Consider the following 22,814-nt stretch of genomic DNA (forward strand, 5'->3'; position numbering starts at 1 on the left):
CATGGTGCAAAATTACTTCTCGGCTAAGCTACTTCTCACATCGGCAGCTGCATAGTTCGAAATTACATGGACATGTGAAGCATGTCCTTCTATCTGCAGTCTGATGAATGATGTGATCTGCCCACTTGGGGCCCTTGTGTGTCACTTGGGGCTCTCTGCTCACGCTTCTTGGTCTTCTTGCAGTTGTAAAGGATGACCTGTGAAGCTGTGAGACAGGCCTGTGAATCCGCTGTGTCCTGGTCTTTCAGATCAGCCCCTTTCATCAGCATGGTTATCAGGGATTTGAGTTGGGTCGGGACAGCCTTCTGCTGGCAGTCACTGGGGAAGGCACCATCAAAGTTGAACCCGCTTGAGCTGAAGATTTCATTTCGTACAATCCTGGCAGCTTTCGCCAAAATCAGAGCATCTCCCTCAAAGTCCTGTTTGAACGCCTGCTTCAGCATTTCCTGCATTCCTTGTTCACACACGAGTATCACTTGTTTCCCGTCACTTTGCTCTTGGGCGTGGGGGAAGCGATTCAAAACTTGCTCCTTGAAACGGCCCTTGTTGATGTCACTGGTAATACCAAAGTCTGCAAGGCGCTTCTCGTAGAGGTGCCTCAATGAGGCCAACTTGAAGCAAAATGTACCTTCTTCTATCTCATTTTCAATGTGTGTGAGGAGTTCTACGAAAGCTCTTGCTTTGAACTTCTTCACATTCGCAGGTTCATCCTTGGAAGTTTCTCTTTGTCTCACTAGTCTAGACCCATGACGATTCCGAAGACCAACGAGGCAAGCCAGATGATACTTTGCTTCCAGGGCAATAAGGTCACCGGCTCCTTCAATCCTGTCCATTAACTCTGTCTCTTGCAGATCGCTGGCCATAAACCTGACGTTATCATCTGCGCCTAGAGTTCTAAGTTCATGCAGGAGTCCATCTTGCTTAGTGCAAAATATGCAGATGGTCTTGTCGAGCGATTGGCGCGGCCGCCGGCGCCTGCCTTCAGTAGTGCCACTTTCAGGGGTAACATCTCTCTCCCTCTTTCTTGCTCTTTCCAGTCTGTTTGCATTGAACTGTGAATGACAGGATTTGTGCCACTGTGCACGATTCCTGATGAGGTCATCCACAGTGATATCACTGCCGAAATGCAGCGGCACCGGCAACGAGTTCAGTTCTCTGAAGTGAGCCACATTTTCTAGGAATGATGCATAGGCCGCCGGTGCTGATGTGTCTGCTCCACGTGCATTCAAGGGGCAGCGCAGGGATTCAGGTGTAGTTTGTTGGCAAATTATGCACTGTGTCCATTCCATCTTCATGAAGTCTAGCCCTCGAAACCTGCAACACAAGGAAACACAATACAAGGAAAATTGCAACATATAGCAGATATAATTTCAACATATAGCAGATTTAATATAATATGCATGTAATTAAATAAAAATATATAAATGTCTATTGTGCATGCATCTTGCTGTTCGGATCGTTTGGCGCCGGTTCTAGAATTGAAGCTTAGATGCTGAGGAAAATGCACCCGAGACACCTAATTTTCAAATATTGTTTTAAAATACTTCTAGATGTTCGATTTTTAAAACAATTACACCAAAATGATCGGAAAAGATTCTCATTTCTGCAATAAAAACATTTCTTTTCCAAAAACCTTTTTTTTTTTTTCCAAAATTTTCAAAAAAACATTTCACAAATAAAAAGAAATTTCAAATAAGAGTGGTCGTATCGCTTGGCGCCGGTTATAGAATCATAGCTGGGACCCTGAAGATTGCCTGATAAAATTTTGGTGCTTTTATCCGGCATGTCCCCTTCCCTTTGAAATTCGGTGCTAAGCTGCTCCACTACATCCACCAATTAATGCAGGAAGCCTGGTGATGGCTTAACGGCTAAAGTGGCTGTTTTGTTAAAGGTCTTAGGGTCTTGAGTTTGAGCCACTGTTGTGTCGATGAAAAAATACCAGGTGAGGTTGACTCAGCCTGTCATCCTTCCGAGGTCGGCAAATTGAGTACCAGCTTACTGGGATGAATGCGACATTTGAGTATCCTGTGTCAGAGTGGCGACCCGTCCAGGATTGTACTCTTTAGCCAATGAAACTTCCTTGGAAGTACTTATGCACCTCACGGTGTGAAAGAAATCGTTATTATTGTTAACTAATGCATGTCAGTAGACAGGACACCCAGCTTAACGTGACACACTTGTGATGATATCCAGCTTAGTCCTGCCAGTAAGGCACCACTCTGACAGTTATTTTTTTTGTGTGTATACAAGATCGAGGCTCATGTAAGACTAAGAGCTAACATTTATGACAAAAAAAAAAACAGGACACATAAAACATACAATAAAGGGAGCGTGAGACAAGGTGGGGAGAGAGGGTAGCACACAAGTACAACAGAGAACAGGGACATCAGGAGGTCTGTGGGTGGGAGAGGGCTTGGGGGGGGGAGGAGGCATGGGAAGGGGGTGGGGAGGAGGTGGGAGAGGTATAAAACACATGGACACTGCTAGAACTTCCAGGAAAGAAGTCAGTCTTTAAAAAAAAAAAAAAAGTGGTCTGGAGTGAATTAACAGGGGTAGAAAAGATCAAGGTTTTGGATGGGGGAAGATAAGAGATGGTGGTGAACAGCTGTTTTAAAGACCTGGAGGGAGGAGTGGGATTGAAGAGAGTGAGAGTGAGGGTGAGGGAGTTTGTTCCAGAGAAGGCAAAAAGATGAAAGAGTGAAGGTGAGCAGAGTCTTGACTTTGGCAGTTTCACCAAAGAGGGTTGCAGGCAGATCTTGGGCGACCTGCAGGAATATTTGGGGGACAGAGCCCAGATAGAGCTGGGGGAGCTGGGCCGGACAGGAGTCGGTAGAAGACAGAAAGACCACCAACCTGCCTGCGGCGAGTAAGTGAAAGGCCCTAGGGGTTGGCTTCATCGCAGTTTAACACAGTTTATCGTCAGACCGAGAATCAAATCTCGAATTGAAGCAATATAGGTGAGTACTTGCTGTATGCTACCTCTGATTTGTCCTGCCAGCTGCATCTTTGCTGATGTAACGTTGTTGGTCTTTGTGGTCTGTGGTGCAATAGATAGAGATTTGTTTAATGAGATATTTTGCAATATTTTGATGCGTAACGTATGTTGTTTATGGCTTATCAAGACTCAACAACTCATTAGGAAGCGAACAACAAACTACACTGCAATGTCTTCTTGAAGGCTAGCCAGTCTGCATCAGAGAACAAGAAAACTCTGGAGCGTAACCAGACTCGGTTGTGTAGTCGTGAGAGTGTCCGTTCTGAGTCTGGGAGGTTGGCAGTTCAAACCTTGGCAGAGTCAGACCAAATACCTTAAAAATGCTACGTGCTGTTTGCTAGTTTGACGTTCATCATTTAAATGGTTAAGAGCATGGAGAATCCCCATGGATGTATTCCTCCTTCGGAAATGTCCCACTGAGTGTGGTGAAAAAGGTGGCACGAGAATTGTGACTTCGTCGGTACCCAGAATGCTTTGGGCAGGAAGTGAAGACACTCTGCCCAAGCTCAGTGGTTCTGTTGTCCCGTGTATTCTTCTGTATGTCCGGGAGTGCGGGACGTCTGTGTGTGGCAACTCCACCATGAGCCTCAGATCCAGTAAAAATGCAACAAAAAGACCAGTGGATTTTATTAAAGGTGGGCGCGATTCGGAAAATTTTAAGTCTGCTTACCGCTTATCCGCTCCGCCAGCCCGTGTAGTCCGATTCGCTTATCCGCTTCAGTGGCCGAAAATCTTAGTCCGCTTACCGCTTATCCACTTATCCGCTTCGATTCGATTTTTTAAAAGCGCTTCGACGTTTTAAAAGCGATTTTTTACGTTTCTAAAGGGAATTTAATGCTTTTTAAGCCTAAATAGCCATTTCTAACTACTACAAAGACAAACAAAGCTTTTAAGATCAAAAATATACATTTTTATTTAAATAAAATTTATTCAAAATTTATTGAAATAAAGTTTTCCACTCGACTCTACTCTACTCTACAGTTAATTTAAATATAATTTTAATATATGCAAGTTACATTAAAGAAAAATCAATTTGCCCGTCCTTTCTTTGACAAGAGAGTCTACTAGTCAACAGACTAGCAGTCTGTTGACTAGTCCTCGTCTTCCTCCTCCACCTCGTGGGCCTTCTTGAGGATTTGGAGGTTGCCCTTCATGAAGACGAGGGCCTCGAAGTTCGGTGCAGCCAGGGCCGACCTCTTAGGCCTGAGGATGTCCGACCCGTAGCTGAACACGCGCTCGACCGAGGCAGACCTCGGGAGCGGCGTGTTCTGCCTGAGAAATAGAGTTACCCAAGCATCACGGAACTCGAGCGGGAAGAGATTGGGCGAGAGCCGAGTTGTTAGGGTTTCACTTATTATTCACTTAAATAAATATTCACAATTCTAGAGTAACGGCTCAGGCTAACAGCTGATTTGGCGAATCGCGATGCGCTTTAATTTTTCGGTAGTCCGCTTACGCTTATCCGCTTCGGTTTCCGGGGGTTGTTCCGATTCGCTTATCCGCTTCGAAAACGTTAGTCCGCTGCAGCGGATAAGCGGATAAGCGGACTTTTGAAGCGGACCGCCCACCTTTGGATTTTATCAACTGAAAGCCAGATGCTCTTCCCCGATATTGACCGTCGTGGCAAGTGAAGTGATTGCTGTTTATATTGAGGGCTTTTTCTCCCTTCATCAAAATCTTCCCCTTCATCTTATCAGTTTCTTATCAGCTTTAGCTTGCCCTTCTGACAAGTGAATCACTTTTGATTTTGCAGTGGATTGTTCATTCCCAAGGGTTTTTTTTCTTCATCGTTTCTGCATATTATTCACTCTGCTGTTCTTGTGTTAGTGTCCCCATCACACTATGTTTGCTGGAGCGTTGAAGTTACATTTTTCTTTCGTCATGGGCTGTAGGGAAAAAGGACAAGAGCTTCAAGGTGGCCAATGATGGTCTCGTAGGGAAGGTACGATCATGCATGTGCCATATGAGGAGCAGGGGATAGCGAGGATTGTAAGCTCACGATTTATGAGACACCATTGGCATCCTCTACAGCCTTGTGTTGGCTTAGTGGTTAGGGTGCCGGTGTCACGAAACAGATCCGCCCCCGAAACAGATCCGCCCCCCGGCGATTCTGTAACGGTACAGATTCGTCCCCCTCGAAATAGATTCGCCCCCCAGCGATTCTGTAACGGTACAGATTCGCCCCCCTCAAAATAGATTCGCCCCCCTGCCACGAAATAGACTCTCCCCCGTGAAAAAATCGCCCCCTCATAATATATATGTACATGTTTCAACAGGTATTCAAACTTGGAAAAAAGTGTAACAATTGTATGGCTCTCAGTGATTGTGGAAGAGTTCTTTTACAATTAATCTACAACTAGAGCAACTGAATATTGGTGTAAACTTGGTATAAAACTTGGTATAAAACTTGGTATAAAACTTGGTATAAAAATTGGTATAAAAACAAATGGGATTGAGACCAAAACCACTTGGTCATTGTAAAGAAAACAAACTTGTGTAATCTCATTTATTTACATCTTCTTCGAAATTTCATCCGCAAAAATAAACACCACAAAAATGAATGGTCGATGCACATCATAGCGTGCGCGGTTTATTCGAAAATTTTGATTTACGCCATCATGATGTATGGTTACAACAATGTGATATTGATATAAAATGTCAAGAAAAGAAAATATACACTATAGCTATAGATTACACGAGTCGTTTCTTCAAACATGGTCAAACACATGTAACGTCTTCCACGGTGAGCGTCAAAATCTATCAATAATTACTATATCAAGTGTTTAAGTATGTCTTAAAAATATTGAGAAAATGTGTAAGTCCGCACTCGATCAATTCCCCAAACAATATTAGTCGTACTTTTATCACGTCTCGTCTTGTAAACCAATATTTCCATATGTATATTTATGTATCCGCAAACGAGAATGGGGGGCGATTCTATTCTGATGGGGGCGAGAAACGTATCCGCCGGGGGGGGGGGGGGGGGGGAGAGTTTATACCGGTACAGTTTCGCCGGGGGGAGTTTATATGGGGGCGGATTCGCCGGGGGGAGAGTTTATACAGGGGCGGATTCGCCGGGGGGAGAGTTTATACGGGGGCGGATTCGCCGGGGGGAGAGTTTATACAGGGGCGGATTCGCCGGGGGGAGAGTTTATACGGGGGCGGATTTATTTCGCGACACCGGCTTGGGATTCTGGGTTCGAATCCCGGTCGATCGTTGAATTAACGCCAGGGGGGGTTGACTCAGCCTGTCATCCTTCGGAGGTCGGCAAATTGAGTACCAGTTCACTAGTAATTCCCTGTGTGTTGCAAGAGGCGACTAACAGGGTTGGTGGCAGGAAGGGCATCCGGCCATAAAACATTGCTTCAAAAAGTGGACCACGGTGTCCGAAAAAGGCCAACCCCCGCTCTGGGGGGAAAAATGGCCTCTAAAGGCGGTCTCGTTGACGTCTTCTATGTGCTTCCCACAATGTCTGTGTCGCGTTTCTGCACATTGAATTTCTCCAGATTGTGTATGAATCGGCATCGCTGGTATAACAGGCCTCACTTCCCTGCTGCTCTTTCTAATAGTTTTCAAAATCCTCCAGACATTGATAAACCGAGTGCCGTAGGCATCCTCCAAGAAAAAAAAAAAAAAAAACGTTCACCTGTCAGACGGGATGCCCAGTTTAATATCGGTCCGAGGGACCTGATGTGCATGATGTGCACAACCTGCATCCTGAATACGAGGTCAGTAGGGCACAAACCTCAGATGACGTCATGGTATAACTCGGGTGCTTCTTCATGGCTATCGTGAATAAACGACAAAAAAACAAGACTTTCCATTAGGAATTGCTCTTTGTTAATGACAATAATGGAAGCGGGTAGAACATGAAATTGCGAATTAAAAGACTGAAATTTGTCACCTGGTACCATTTATTCTTATCACAAGCCACATTTGCGTGATGTAAAGGCTTCGCGGTTGCTCGGCCACTGGGGTATCCAAACGCTTTGGCCCTTTCCCCATTCGCTACTCCCAGTATGGCACGTTTTTTTGACATGTTGAATTGATTAGGTCCAATTAATTGAATGCACTTCACTTACAAATATGGCGTATACAACTAATAAAGTGAGGTCGACCAGCCAACAAAGAAAAACTTCAATTCACTCGTTCATTGTTCAAAATTCACAACTTTGCAGTGCTCTCTTCACAAATGCAAAATGACATGTTCGGACTCTGTAGCCGCTGTTGTTGTTGTTGTTGTTTTACCATGGCCATGTTCAGACCATGTATTACACCAATGGTAGTGCATTTAAAACAATGAAAGAGCGAGTTTTTCATTTGCGTTCTCTTGTGATTCCCAATTCAGACCTTTGTTCTTTGTAACCTACGATTAACCTTTCCGATTCCAACCATCTTGCTAGTTTCAGTGTTTCCTCCCCTCCTCCCTTTCCTCTTATCCTGTTCATTAATTCCCTTGATGTTTGTCTGTTGGTTCTACCTTGCTCTTCCATGAGCCTCACTCCTGTAAAGAAAATAAAGAAATATAAAAAAAAGAAGGTCCTTCTTAGGGAGGGGGAGCCAGAGTCCTGGGACAAAGTTGGACTATATAGAGCTCCACAGTTTGGTTGAGGTAGGCATTTAGAATTTGGTCAGAGTTCCAGAACACAATGGTCCACTCTTTGTCAAAGAGTACATGGGATCTTTAACATCCCCCCAGTCAATAATGCCAGAGGGGATAGATAGGCCAGCATATCACTAATCCGATGGACATGCACTTATGATGCAATGCCTTGTCTGAGAAGTAACAATCGCAATCTGATCAGTTTTGAGTCAGACTGGGAATCAAATGAAACGGAAAACTAAATACTGCATTGGATTTGTTCAGGCCAAATACTAAATACCGTTCTAGCAGGGAAAATGGCCTTAAAATGCCTTTTGTGTGTTGTTGGAGTCATCAGAAGGAACCAGAAGAAGTAAAGAGCAAAGACGGAGTCATAAGGAGGAACCTGGATCGGATTCGGGTTTCAGCTGCTATTCGGGTTTCCTCAAACCCATCCAGGCGCAGCCGAGTAAACCTTACAGAAAATTTTCTGAGAGAATTCACTTCTCCTAAGACAGATAGATAAAAAAGAGAGAAATGATGACGACAGACTGGACAAGACAAAGGCAAGGAGATACCTCTGAGCTATCCTGCCAGCAACCTCCCTACACACACACACACACACACACACACACACACACACACACACACACACACACACACACACACACACACACACACACACACACACACACACACAATCTAATTATCCCTTACTAATCATTTATTTCCTCCAAAACATGAAGTAGCTGCATTTTGTCCGAGATGGGCTAATTTTGCCTAAATCATGACACTTCCTCATCACCTTTGAAGGTTAATTATTTGTAGGGAACCCAACCAATTGCATTCAATCTATATATCCAATTCCTTGGGTTTTCCGCATGACTTCCAGGATTTGAGTTGGACAGGCAACCATAATGTGCCATAACATGTAGGAGCTGTTTAAATCGCGGTTTCTATGAAGTCAATGATGGCATGACAGGGGAGGGGAAAGAGTTATGTTTCATATATGTGTGCATGCAGTAATTAGGGAGAGATGGGGCCCGAAATGAAAGTGGGCCTAAGGCCCAAGGACTGTTAAATCGGGCTCTGGTGGCAGACAGACATTACTGCTCACAGATTGCACAGTTTCAGCTGTTATGGGACGCAAAATTTGCTTTACTACTTTACCAAGCTAGGAGGTATTAACTATTTAAGTGACTCGGTTGCATTGTCACAGGTAAATGAATGTGTTGGGTCATCCTGATGAGCTCCAACAAGAGCGAAACCATGACCGATGACTCCACAATCCTTTACTTGTGACCTCAGATCCATGGTCTTTAAAATAGACTCGAGTGTACGCAGCTGAAGCGATCCGAGCAGGAAGTGAAGCTGTACTCATGTGCTCATGGTGTATGCACTTATCGGACAGACAGGCCATACTTTGGTGTGTGTGTGTGCATATGTATATATATATATATATATATATACATGTATATATATATATATATATATATATATATATATATATATATATATATATATATATGATATATGTATATATATATATATATATATATATACATGTATATATATATATATATATATATATATATATATATAGATATATATATATATATATATATATATATATATATATATATATATATATATATATATATATGTATATATATATATATATATGTATATATATATATATGTATATATATATATATGTATATATATATATATGTATGTATATATATATATATGTATATTATATATATATATATATATATATATATATATATACACATATTGTTACGGACCGTGGATAAGATGTTGGTTTTGCCGAGCGGAGGCCCCGCGGCCCTAACAGTAACCCCGACTAACCCGATTCCCGAACGTTGGCCGGATCGCGCCACAGATATTCAATATGGAAAAGACAAAAGCGACACGGATGTGAAGAAGAAGAAGAAGAAGAAGAAGACAAAAAAAAGGTTTGCAATACGAATATAATTTATTTGCTATTTACAGGACCAAAGAAACCAAGGAAGAAGGAAAGATAAGAAAATAATTTACAGAAGATATTAGACACAGTGCAACGCTAGCTTATACAAACTTAATTAACCCAAGGACAGAACAAACAAAACAAACTCACATACACAAGAAGGATGGAAAGGCAGGATAAATGCTGGAAGGAGGAATGGGAAGGTTTAGCTGGGGCAGATGGTTCGGCTTGATCCCGCATGGGACGTCGGGCTGGACCTCGACGGCCACCGATGCCTCCGCAATCTGGTTCCCGCGGGGTAACGGGTCGACGCTGCCTGGTGGAGTCAACGCTGCTTGTGTAACCCAAAGCTGCTGGTACTCTGGCTCAACTCTTTCTTGGCACGTCTCTCTGTCCAACCACCTTCTTTCTCTCTTGCTTGGTCCAACTTCTGCGAGCAAGGCGACGAATAGCAGGCTTTGTGATTCCCTTAATGTTCTCATGCAGTACCTTGCGCGCGCGCTTTTATAACGCCTCCGGCGATCAAGCCGCCGGCCTTTTGGACACGCCCATCGGTGTGCTCACCTCGGCCCTGATTGGTCGGCACGGCCCTCTAGCTCCGCCCTTGATGACGATGGGCGGGCACGCCTTTCTTCCCCGACCCGAGCACATGTTCAATGGCGGTTTTGGAGGGGATGTAATTGGCAATTGAGGCTTGGCAATGATGAAAGGGGATGTGAAAGGAAATGGAGATTTTGGGGATGGGGAATGAAAGGGGATCTATTTTATTTCACTTGGTGCAATGGAGTGTCATCTTAATGGAGGACAAGGCCTTACCCTAATACACATAATAAAGATATAACTATCAACCAGGGTGAAATCTATGATTGGCTGACATGTATGCTTTATGGACTAATTATGGGATGCCCTTTGACCTTTACACAACACTGGAGGCAGGAGGGTCCAGAATCAAGCAATATTAATAAACACACAATAAAAAAAATACAATCCTCATATCCGCAACAATATATATATATATATATATATATATATATATATATATATATATATATATATATATATATATATATATATATATATATATATATATATATATATATATATATATATATATATATATATATATATATGTGTATATATATATATTGTTGTGGATCCCGGGTTCATCGATGTACTAAGGGGGGTTTATGCCCTGCTCCCCCTCAAACTCCGTGTCCACTGAGGCCGCCGTCCCCGACTAAGTTCGTGGTTGACGGATTGCTCAGCAATTCCGATCGCCAATTTCCCAGTTACACGTCGAAGAGTTTACTGGTCAATATTCCCAAATACCTTCAAGACACATGACCGGAGAAACCAGGGATCGAACGCTCACTTTCACACACACCTTATTCAATTGCGTGCCGAGCGGATTTGCACAGTGTGGAAAGCGGTTTTACCTGATGTGATTTATGAACCCGATTCGAGCCAAATTCTGTCTTGGATGATGCTAGGCCAATGGAGAAAAGACGTATCTGAACAGGTTGGAAAGTAACCAAATCTCGAGAGAGATCTCGCGAGATCACGGCGAGGTCACGTCTTTTCGAAGCTGCTCCATGCGCTCACGCTTTCGAAGCTAAGTGATCTTTCTCAATTGTGTTTTTGTCGAGACTGTATCTATCTTTCGGTGTATGTACCTATAGCGTATCTTTAGGAAAATTTTCGGTGCTAATTTTTCGGACATGTATACACAATCGTCGGTTAATGCGTATCGAGTATTCTGCGGCCTAGTACTCGTAGGCTTAGGCTACCGTACCGTCTCCGACCTTGTGGTTTTGTTTTTCTCTCAGCGATTCGTCGAATGCGCTGCAATTATTTTCGTTCTCTGTTTCATCCCAGTCGTTCACCCCATACCTCCTTGTTTAATATCTCTACTCAAAAAAAAAAAAACCCAAAAAAATATTTCCTTCCCAGGTCTTATTCGTTTATTTGTTGTTCTTATTTGTTCGTTCGTTCTTCGTTCGCGATCACGCGATCACGTGGTTAGAAATGTATAATCTCTCCCCTGAACAACTATTTTCTCTCATATATTATAACACCCTTTTCTTCTTTTCCTACAAAAGGATGCTTTCGTCTTGCTCACCAAATCTATTCATTCCAAAAAATATATATAATACCATCTCTTACAGTTCCTCCTTTCTACATTCCCGAAACTATCCAGAACTCCACCCCTCCTTCAGTGTCCTCAAACGTATTTTTGACTCGAAGGTCTCACTCATTTTGCAAAAAATGTTCGTTTCCCATGAATCGTACACTTTTCGAAATCCAATCTCACCCTTCCCCTCCAAATCCTCCCCATCACCCATCCCTTTCAAATCTCCCCCCTTGCCCCTTCCCTCCCCTCCCTCCTAAACTCCCCCCACACCCCTCCCCTCCTAGACTCCCCTCTCACCCCTCCTCCTCAAAGCATCCTCCCTGCTTCTTCCCCCTTCCAACTTTCACCTTCATCTCCCTAAACCTTCTGCCTCGCTCTTCCCCCTCCTCAAATAACACCTCACTGTGCCTCACCCAATCTCCATCAAACCTTTTGTCCGCCCCATTCTTCCCTTTCTCCAAGCTATTCTGAAATCTCTGAAATCTCTGACACACCTTCAACAGCTCTCCCCCTCCTCTTCCACATCTTACCCTACCCCTCCCCTCCTGTTCTGGACCCGATGCTCCCCCTTCCTCTCCATTAACGGTATGGACCTCAAACATCCGGGGCCTCCGCTCAAACCTGACTGATCTCTCCATACAGGTTGCTTCTGACAAACCAGATGTGATCTGCTTAACAGAAACTTTCCTCATTCATGATGTCTATGATGCCTTGGTATCTCTCCCAGGTTACTCCCTCCTCCGATATGATAGACCTGAGCCTCGTCCTGGAGGTGGGGTTGCTATCTTTATAAAAAACTCTCTTCCTCACTCGCCCTCCACTGCCCTCTCTCCACCTCACCCCCAGGAATACCTTTGGCTACGGCTTCCCCTTCGCTCCCACCTTTTGTACATATGTGTGTTGTACCGTCCACCAAACGGCGATGACTCCATCTACATCTCGCTGTCTGATAATATGGACCAACTTCTATCTACCCATCCCAACTCTCTCTTCCTCGTATGTGGTGATTTCAATTGTCACCATGCCAGTTGGCTGGGTGTGGGTACCTCTCTCACCAGCCATGGCTCTTCAGCAAAGGACTTCTGCGACTCACTGGGACTGACACAATCTGTCAATTTCCCGACCCGGATCTCAGTCAACGGAGCATCTTCTCTTCTGGATTTGGTTATGACAAACTTCCCTGAAAATGTCTGCTGCTCTTCTTCTGCTCCAATCGGCTAATCTGATCATGTTCTTGTCAAAGTGGACATCTCTCTGACCATTCTCAGAGAGCCTCCTCAGCGTCGACGAGTCTGGCATTTCACTCAGGCCAACTGGCACGGTCTTCAAGCAGCCATCAATCATCTGGACTGGTCTCCCATCTCTACCGCCTCTGACATCAACTCATCCTGGGAATTCTTTCAAAGTAAATTGCTCTCTCTCATGCACAGATTTATCCCGTCTCGTCTTCAGTTGTCATACCCTTCCTCCCGTCCATGGTACATGGAATCTTGTGGTGAGGCTGTTGCCCTGAAACAACTTGCTTTCGTCTCCTGGAAAGCAAATCCAACGGAAGGAAATCTCATTTCCTTTCACAAAGCCCGAAACAAGTGTGTGTCCACCCTCAGGAGAGCCAGGAAACAATATCTCACCATTCTCAAGACCGAACTCTCTTATCTGTCTCCCTCTTCCAAATCCTGGTGGCGTCTGGTCAAATCTGTTTCTGGTGTTTGTTCCCCCTCCATCCCCTCCCTCACCTCAAACGGCTTAACGGCTGACTCCGCACGTGAAAAAGCTGAATGCCTCAACTCCGTGTTTGCCTCTAAATCTTGTGTCCCAGACCCATCCCTCTCAGTACCCACCGTACCCAGTCGTACCCAGCTGCTCCTGGACTCTGTGTCCTTTCCTGCTGACAAGGTGGAAAAGTTTCTGTCAACCCTCGACTCTGATTCTGCAACTGGTCCTGACGGCATCAGCCCACGGGTCCTAAAGTCATGTTCTTCCGCTCTCTCACTCCCTCTTTCTGTTCTCTTCACCCTCTCTTTTGCTCAAGGTCATCTGCCATCTGCTTGGAAATCAGCCAACATCACCGCTTTGCACAAAAAGGTGCAAAAACAGATCCCAGCAACTACAGACCAATCAGCCTTCTCCCAATTATCAGCAAAGTCATGGAATCCATCATTGCTTCAGATATGAAATCTTTCCTCTTCTCCAATGGCTTGATCTCTGATCATCAATTTGGTTTCAGACCTGGTCACTCTTCTCTGGACATGCTGCTTCTGCTTTCTCAACAGTGGATGGAGGTCCTCAACGCCAAACAGGAAATTAGAGCTGTCTCCCTTGACATTTCACGTGCCTTCGATACGGTCTGGCACCCTGCTCTGCTCACCAAACTCTCCTCCTTTGGTATCCATGGAAATCTCCACGCATGGCTGGCGGACTTCCTCTCTGGTCGTAGTCAACGTGTGGCCCTGAATGGGTTTCTCTCATCTCCTCCTCCTGTTCAGGCTGGAGTTCCCCAAGGTAGTGTTCTGGGCCCTGTGCTTTTTCTGGTCTTCATCAATGATCTCTCTGACTCTCTTGAAAATCCTCTCTATCTCTTTGCTGACGACTCTACTCTCTGTCGCTCCATTCCTCATCCCTCAGATCGGCAGTCTGCAGCCTCCTCACTCTCTGCAGACCTGGACAAAATCACAGACTGGGCAAACAAATGGAACATGTCTTTCAATCCTGATAATTCTCACACTCTTACGATGTCTCTCCGAAAAGACCGACTGGAAAACCCTCCCATCCACTTTCTGAATAATCCTCTCCAAGAAGTTCTGTCACTCAAGCTTTTGGGTCTCACTATTTGCCATGATCTTTCCTGGGAAAACCACATTTCACATCTGGCCTCCAAAGCCAGTCGCCGACTGGGCATCCTCCGTCGTGCGAAGTCCTTCCTTGGCACACCTGAGCTCCTCACCACATACAAGGCTTTCATCCGCAGCTCTATGGAATACTGCTCTCCCCTCTGGTCTGGTGCTCCTGCCTCACACTTAGCCCGTCTTCACGCTGTTGAAACCAAAGCGTTCAGAATCATTGGAATCTCCCGCGATGAAGCTAACTCCAAGCGCCTTTCACTCACTCACCGCAGGCAGGTTGGTGGTCTTTCCGTCTTCTACCGACTCCTCTCTGGCCTTGCCCCCCCAGCCTTCTCTGGGCTCTGTCCCCCAAATATTCCTACAGTTCACACAAGATCTGCCTGCAACCCTCTTATGGTTAAACTGCCAAAATCAAGACTTTCTGCTCACCTTCACTCCTTCATTCCTCTTTTCTCCCGCCTCTGGAACAAACTCCCTCACTCTCTTCAATCCCACTCCACCCTCCAGGTCTTTAAAACAGCTGTTCACCACCATCTCTTATCCTCCCCCATCCAAAACCTTGATCTTTTCTACCCCCGCTAATTTCGGTCCCCTTGTGTTTTATACCTCTCCCCCCCCCCCTCCCCTTCCCACGCCTCCTGCCCCCAAGCCCTCTCCCTCCCACACTTCTCCCTGCTCTCAAATGTTGTGGTTGTGTGCTTCCCCTTCTCTCCCCATCTTGTCTTCCGCTCCCTCTTTTTGAATATTTTGTTTGTCTGGTTGATTTGTTTGTGAAATAAATGTTAGCTCTTTCACGAGCCTCGATTCAGTATACAAAAAAAAAAAATGTACTGCCTTTTATTTTGAAGGGACAGAGAATACACAAAAGATACATCTTATCAAGTTTTACCGAATAATAAACCCCACTGGCGCTTTCACCCTCTGACACACTCACTCTGAATAACACTCTGGTTAAGGGCATACCACTGTACATGCTGGGATTGCCTCACAATTGGCCACGTGGTCTGGTGTGCGCAGTTCGGTCCTCACGTGCAGCCTGGAGAAGGTCAGGTCCGAAGGACGAACCGCCGCCTCAAAGTTGGCACGGACGAATTTCAGCACAGGTAGATGAACTTCAGCGCAGGTTGACCTAGATTCAGCGCAGGTGGCATGAGCTTCAGCTTCAAGGTGAGTCACGGGAGAAACCAACGCTTGCAGGGCAGCCTCATCAGAGCGAGAGATCGGTGCAGAACGATCGGTGTTGACGAAGAACACGAAGGCCAAACACGTGTCGTGGGAGCTACGAAAAAGCAAGCGAGGTCTCGTCGTGGGTGTGGCGAAAAGGGCAAGAGCTCAGGTGTGTCCTCGGCGAAGTCCCAAAAAGCAAGAGAGATGTCGTCCTGTGCGCAGCGAAAATCCAAAGCAAAGAGAGAATGATAATGCACTGGACTGGGGTTTTATCAGACCCGCCCACGCCCTCCAAAATGTTCCACAGCCTCCCATTGGCTGAGATTTGTTGCATGCTGGCCTTCAATCCTTCCTCCTTCTTGGAAGGTTTTAGTCCTTCCTCCTTTCATTCAGGGCTCCGTCTTTGGCCACGCCTTCCTGCACATCTGGTGTAATGGCTTCCCTTAACCAACGAAGGTTTGATTGAAGATCCTGCCTAACTCGATGCATATTTGGTCTTTATTACTACACAATGGGAAAGGGTTAATCTTTACATTCAATAAGACATAACTAACTACTGCAGGCTACATGTTGTCGTGCAATTTAACTATAGGGGGTTTGCCTTTATGGCACAACTGCAACAATATATATAGTTAGGCTCTGACATTTTGCGGGTTTTGCATATTCGCGGTTGATAATTTGAGACCTGCTTCTACATTTGGAGCCTGTGTCCCACATATTCGCAGTTTTCCATGGGTGCAAAAGAAAATTCCACGAGCCACGAGCATGACACAGTTATAAAACATATCTTCCGCCAGCCATGCACAGAGCAACTGGGCATAGGCAGAAAATATAATTACATTTTACAACCCACGAGCTCGACTTGCTTCTACATTTGAAGCCCTGCGCTTCGGGTTTTCACGGTTTTTCTTGGCCACATAAAAATATGTTAGCCACGCTATAAGCGAGCTTTGCGGGACCACCATTCACACTGTGAACGTGAACACGGGATTCGCACTGTGAACACGGGATAGCCCACCAGCTGTGTAACACATCATCCCCCATGAGTTATTGTACAGAATGAAAACACTCCACCACATCCATTAGTGCAATTAGCTGTCCTCTTTTTTCCATTGAAACAATGCCCTGACATTCACGGGATTCTCCTCGACATTTGTGGGATTTTCCTCGACATTTGCGGGATTTTCCTCGACATTTGCGGGATTTTCCTCGACATTTGCGGGATTTTCCTCGACATTTGCGGGATTTTCCTCGACATTTGCGGGATTTTCCTCGACATTTGCGGGATTTTCCTCGACATTTGCGGGATTTTCCTCGACATTTGCGGGATTTTCCTCGACATTTGCGGGATTTTCCTCGACATTTGCGGGATTTTCCTCGACATTTGCGGGATTTTCCTCGACATTTGCGGGATTTTCCTCGACATTTGCGGGATTTTCCTCGACATTTGCGGGATTTTCCTCGACATTTGCGGGATTTTCCTCGACATTTGCGGGATTTTCCTCGACATTTGCGGGATTTTCCTCGACATTTGCGGGATTTTCCTCGACATTTGCGGGATTTTCCTCGACATTTGCGGGATTTTCCTCGACATTTGCGGGATTTTCCTTGACATTTGCGGGATTTTCCTCGACATTTGCGGGATTTTCCTCGACATTTGCGGGATTTTCCTCGACATTTGCGGGATTTTCCTCGACATTTGCGGGATTTTCCTCGACATTTGCGGGATTTTCCTCGACATTTGCGGGATTTTCCTCGACATTTGCGGGATTTTCCTCGACATTTGCGGGATTTTCCTCGACATTTGCGGGATTTTCCTCGACATTTGCGGGATTTTCCTCGACATTTGCGGGATTTTCCTCGACATTTGCGGGATTTTCCTCGACATTTGCGGGATTTTCCTCGACATTTGCGGGATTTTCCTCGACATTTGCGGGATTTTCCTCGACATTTGCGGGATTTTCCTCGACAATTGCGGGATTTTCCTCGACATTTGCGGGATTTTCCTCGACATTTGCGGGATTTTCCTCGACATTTGCGGGATTTTCCTCGACATTTGCGGGATTTTCCTCGACATTTGCGGGATTTTCCTCGACATTTGCGGGATTTTCCTCGACATTTGCGGGATTTTCCTCGACATTTGCGGGATTTTCCTCGACATTTGCGGGATTTTCCTCGACATTTGCGGGATTTTCCTCGACATTTGCGGGATTTTCCTCGACATTTGCGGGATTTTCCTCGACATTTGCGGGATTTTCCTCGACATTTGCGGGATTTTCCTCGACATTTGCGGGATTTTCCTCGACATTTGCGGGATTTTCCTCGACATTTGCGGGATTTTCCTCGACATTTGCGGGATTTTCCTCGACATTTGCGGGATTTTCCTCGACATTTGCGGGATTTTCCTCGACATTTGCGGGATTTTCCTCGACATTTGCGGGATTTTCCTCGACATTTGCGGGATTTTCCTCGACATTTGCGGGATTTTCCTCGACATTTGCGGGATTTTCCTCGACATTTGCGGGATTTTCCTCGACATTTGCGGGATTTTCCTCGACATTTGCGGGATTTTCCTCGACATTTGCGGGATTTTCCTCGACATTTGCGGGATTTTCCTCGACATTTGCGGGATTTTCCTCGACATTTGCGGGATTTTCCTCGACATTCGCGGGATTTTCCTCGACATTCGAGGGATTTTCCTCGACATTCGAGGGATTTTCCTCGACATTCGAGGGATTTTCCTCGACATTCGAGGGATTTTCCTCGACATTCGAGGGATTTTCCTCGACATTCGAGGGATTTTCCTCGACATTCGAGGGATTTTCCTCGACATTCGAGGGATTTTCCTCGACATTCGCGGGATTTTCCTCGACATTTGCGGGATTTTCCTCGACATTTGCGGGATTTTCCTCGACATTTGCGGGATTTTCCTCGACATTTGCGGGATTTTCCTCGACATTTGCGGGATTTTCCTCGACATTTGCGGGATTTTCCTCGACATTTGCGGGATTTTCCTCGACATTTGCGGGATTTTCCTCGACATTTGCGGGATTTTCCTCGACATTTGCGGGATTTTCCTCGACATTTGCGGGATTTTCCTCGACATTTGCGGGATTTTCCTCGACATTTGCGGGATTTTCCTCGACATTTGCGGGATTTTCCTCGACATTTGCGGGATTTTCCTCGACATTTGCGGGATTTTCCTCGACATTTGCGGGATTTTCCTCGACATTTGCGGGATTTTCCTCGACATTTGCGGGATTTTCCTCGACATTTGCGGGATTTTCCTCGACATTTGCGGGATTTTCCTCGACATTTGCGGGATTTTCCTCGACATTTGCGGGATTTTCCTCGACATTTGCGGGATTTTCCTCGACATTTGCGGGATTTTCCTCGACATTTGCGGGATTTTCCTCGACATTTGCGGGATTTTCCTCGACATTTGCGGGATTTTCCTCGACATTTGCGGGATTTTCCTCGACATTTGCGGGATTTTCCTCGACATTTGCGGGATTTTCCTCGACATTTGCGGGATTTTCCTCGACATTTGCGGGATTTTCCTCGACATTTGCGGGATTTTCCTCGACATTTGCGGGATTTTCCTCGACATTTGCGGGATTTTCCTCGACATTTGCGGGATTTTCCTCGACATTTGCGGGATTTTCCTCGACATTTGCGGGATTTTCCTCGACATTTGCGGGATTTTCCTCGACATTTGCGGGATTTTCCTCGACATTTGCGGGATTTTCCTCGACATTTGCGGGATTTTCCTCGACATTTGCGGGATTTTCCTCGACATTTGCGGGATTTTCCTCGACATTCGCGGGATTTTCCTCGACATTCGAGGGATTTTCCTCGACATTCGAGGGATTTTCCTCGACATTCGAGGGATTTTCCTCGACATTCGAGGGATTTTCCTCGACATTCGAGGGATTTTCCTCGACATTCGAGGGATTTTCCTCGACATTCGAGGGATTTTCCTCGACATTCGAGGGATTTTCCTCGACATTCGAGGGATTTTCCTCGACATTCGAGGGATTTTCCTCGACAATCGAGGGATTTTCCTCGACATTCGAGGGATTTTCCTCGACATTCGAGGGATTTTCCTCGACATTCGAGGGATTTTCCTCGACATTGGTGGGATTTCCCGTGAATCAGAAACCAGTGGGAACCTATCCCCCCTTTTCGCATTGAAACAATGCCTCACATTCACGGTTTCAACATTCAAGACATTTGTCAGGAACATATCCCACACAAATGTTTGGGGTTTGACTGTATTGTTGCAGCTACAGGTTTTGGGTATACCACGAGGGGAGGTGGGGGGATGTTGCCCTGGTTCATCCTGAATTACTGGACATGAGGCCACTGAGCATGACTAACTGTGTCACTGCAGGTTGCTAATCAACCGTGCATGCCAATTAGTCCTCCAGGTTAGCCCAGGGTCCTCAGTCTAACTACTGTTTACCTGAGGTCACGTGGCTTTCAAATTAGGCCTCTCACCCTTGATGTGCACTAATCTTATCATAACCTTTATGGAATACGGCAGAACAACCGCTTAGTGCACGCCGGGCTTGGAATAGAGCCAATTAATTGGGGAATTATAATCTCCCAGACTAACCCATGTGCTGGCAGTGCTTGACCAATGGGGGGGAAATATGAACACATGTGAGATTTTCATGTATTTTCCTGTACTCAACATGTATAAATTCATAAAATGTGTTATTTTATATTCACAAAGTGTATGCTTTGACTATCAGGCTGGGAGACGCAAAGGGGGCAATTCGGCCTCTTGGTGAATATGGACACATAAATCTGTCTGTGCAAGCTGTGACCTCGAGATCAAAGCCTTTTCTCCCGATGCGGCTATTTTTCCCACTGTTGTACAAGAGGAGGGGTAACCTACCTTCCTCTGAACCACTGGTTTGTTTTAATCCCTTGAGGCTCAAGTTCTTCCTCGGTGCGTAGACACGTAGATTTTGACTATAAAAACAGCACACTGCTGCTGGCATCTCCAGAGAAGGTTCCAAGGCATTTTAATTGGGGCCTATTCTCCGTGCGCATGTAAGCGCAATAAACAGTCTTTTAATAGTGATTGGCTTGTTCTTAGGTGTGAAGACCACGCCCCTCCCCCCTCACAGGCAGATCAGAAATAGAGTTTAACAAGAGGGAATTTGTTATTTACAACCAAAGGTGTAATGCAAAATGTGGGGTAATGTGGGGGAGAATTTGAGGACTTTAATGTTCACAGAAAGGGCAATCAAAATGAATCAAAAAGGGGAGATGCAAAAACAATGTACAAAATAATAATCACAAGCAAGCGATTTATTATCGCAAAAAAAAACAGATGAGGAGCTGAACCCTATGCCTTACCTACCAGCTAAGCACAATGCATGGGCACCCAATCAGACCATCCATGGAAGGAAGATTAGGACAGAAAGAAAGAGAAAGGACGAGGTATGATTGGCCTCTTGGCTCACCGGGTGGGGGCCGTCTTTCCCCCAGTACCCAAACGCTGAAAATTTTTGGGATGAAAATGTTCCGAAGTAATTTAAGGACTTGTATGTGAAATGAAGGAGAGCAGGGAAACAGACTTAAAACAGACTTGAAGTAAAGGGGAACCCAAAAACAATTTTGTTTTTTTCTGAAAACCATAGAAAATCATTAATCACGGTCTAATTTGAAGGATAGTTTTTTTTAATTTCTTTATATCTTTTGCCATTCAGAAAGTGTCAGAAACAGCCCTTGAGTGTCGATTTTTGATTTTACCAGTGATGTCACAATGATCTCACCTTGATCCAAATGGCAACTTACATAGAGAGCCAGTGTACTCTGAGCTTGGATTCTGATACTAATTATTCTGTCATTCGCAACTTTGAAAGTTCTCAGTATATTGAAATGGATGAGTGGGATTCTGAAGAAACTATTGGAGACAAAATTAGTGATGGGAATACTTTCAGGGAAATTGTAGAGCTGTATTGTTTCGGCCCTTGTGTGAACGATTCAGACGAAGATGGTGTTAGTGAAGATGGCGGTGTTGGCAGTGCAGATGAAAACGCCGATGGCATGTTCACTACAGATTGGTCGGTTTGTTTTTCTGTTCAATTGACGATCTATCAGGGACTTTGTATGAATTGATGAATCAGATATATTACTTCAGAAAAAATATGGCACGGACACACTGTTGGTGGGGGATTGTGGAGGGGGTGGGGGAGAGTGTGGGTTGATGTTGGTTATTGTGGAGGTGATGGTTCATGGGGGATTGTGGAGGGGGTGGGGGAGAGTGTGCGTTGGTGTTGGGTATTGTGGAGGTGGAGGTGATGGTTCATGGTGGATTGTGGATGGGGTGGGGGAGAGTGTGGGTTGGTGTTGGGTATTGTGGAGGTGATGGTTCATGGGGGGATTGTGGATGGGGTGGGGGAGAGTGTGGGTTGGTGTTGGGTATTGTAGAGGTGATGGTTCATGGGGGATTGTGGACAGGGGAGGGGGGGTGTGGAGGGGTGGGTGTGGGATGGTGTAAGATAACTGCTTTATTAGTCAGGCCATAGCTGCATCGCATACTCTTGCGAGATCTCACACGATCCTGCTTAAGTCGCAAGGCCATATGCCCAATTATTTACTTGCCCCCTTCAGTATTTGCTTTTCTTTTATAAAATAACCATTCAAACCATGTTTTATCACAGTCTATCATATCAAAAGTACAAAAGCGGTTAAAATGTTCTTGGAATTTCAAACAAGATATTGAAAAATAAATATGTCGACATGTCTTGGGCTATTATGCATTCAGATACATTGTTTTAGTTTAACTTTTAAGTATTTGAACAGGATGAAGCAATAAAAGTATTTGGATAATTTATGAAACTCTACTGCTATCTTTTCACAATGACTTCAGAATTTAATCTCTAATTGACATAAAAGTGAAGCGTCCTCGAATGTGTTTTGACGGTTCAGTGAATGTTCCTCGCAGGTGCAAAATGGGATCCGTCGACCATGTGTAACGGGGTAAATGCTGCTTTTCTTCCAGAGGAGTTTGCAATAATATTACAAACACCTGCACATAGTGCAATCAATGAGCACTAACTTCCAGCTTGAAGCAAGCAACACACAC

The sequence above is a fragment of the Myxine glutinosa genome, chromosome 3, assembly GCF_964187855.1.
Source record: "Myxine glutinosa chromosome 3, kmMyxGlut1.1, whole genome shotgun sequence".
Lineage (NCBI taxonomy): Eukaryota > Metazoa > Chordata > Myxini > Myxiniformes > Myxinidae > Myxine > Myxine glutinosa.